This window comes from Penaeus monodon, chromosome 28 (genome assembly GCF_015228065.2).
Source record: "Penaeus monodon isolate SGIC_2016 chromosome 28, NSTDA_Pmon_1, whole genome shotgun sequence".
In the NCBI taxonomy this organism is placed as follows: domain Eukaryota; kingdom Metazoa; phylum Arthropoda; class Malacostraca; order Decapoda; family Penaeidae; genus Penaeus; species Penaeus monodon.
Window position 1 is genome coordinate 8,054,409 of NC_051413.1, and position 962 is coordinate 8,055,370.

General features: G+C 36.7%; 1 long non-coding RNA gene across 1 annotated transcript in view; it reads left to right on the forward strand.

Annotated features, from left to right (window-relative positions):
- Window positions 1–295, forward strand: part of LOC119590931 — a 472-nt gene extending 177 nt beyond the window's left edge. The window contains exon 2 of the long non-coding RNA XR_005230298.1: window positions 263–295. This is a non-coding gene — a long non-coding RNA (uncharacterized LOC119590931). The remainder of the gene's footprint in view (window positions 1–262) is intronic.
- Window positions 296–962: the final 667 nt, after the last annotated feature.

Below are 962 nucleotides of genomic sequence, written 5' to 3' on the forward strand. Positions count from 1 at the left end.
TGATACTGTTATTATTTGAAATTGGTATGTACTTTTACCTTTGAATTTGTTTGATTGAGAGATGAAAACTCAGTTTATTTCTCTTTTATTAAAACAGTGTATTTTTGTCCTTTTTTCCATGTAATAATTTCCTTTATTTTTTCTTACCAACTTGGAATAACCTTTATATCATCCTCTGATGATTCTAAAGGTGGTGGAAGTTTGTTTTAATTAACCTCATTTGTATTTCTAGTGTTTATTTTAAAATTTTCCTTTGTCACAGAGCGCAGTGGAGTTAAACGAGATACAGGCTGAGGTTGGTGGTCCTTACCCCTTTACAAGCCTTGGTCTCGTGGTGCAAACTCTTTCTTTCTAATTCCTTCCTAACAGTGATCTCAGCATGTTTGTTTACTGACCCTCAGATGCTCAAGAGCTCAGAGAACAGAGTGCATTTCATTCTCAATGACCAAAATCTGGAACAAAGCAAAACTTTTCAATTTTTGAATCACATATGTTGCCAGTGTTTGAAGAGAAATGTAACACATAGCCAATTAAAGTTTATAGGAAAGCAACCTTTGACACCTTTTTTAGGACCCTTCCCTGAGCTCTTGAGAAACAAAGGAGAGATGTTGCATAGCAGGTATTGCTAATGGGTATGAGAGGTGACTGGGTTTGGTTGCGGTGGTTTACAGGTGATGGTAATGGTTGAGATTGTTTGCATTAACCATTTGTGGGCAGTGAGTATGGAACAAAATGTAAAGTTACCAGAAAGTAATGGCAAAATTGGTTAGCCTCTTTTAGTTGCCTACTTTTTAAAAAATATCCTTTTTTAGAAATAAGGTAAATAGGGACTAGGATAATCTCATTCTCAATTGTCATTTTTTCTGGGAAAGAAAGATTAACCCATTGCCTCTGGGAGGATATGGAGTTCACTTGGCATCCTCTCTGGGTAGTATGTGTGGCTGACTGGGCTGCGCAGTACA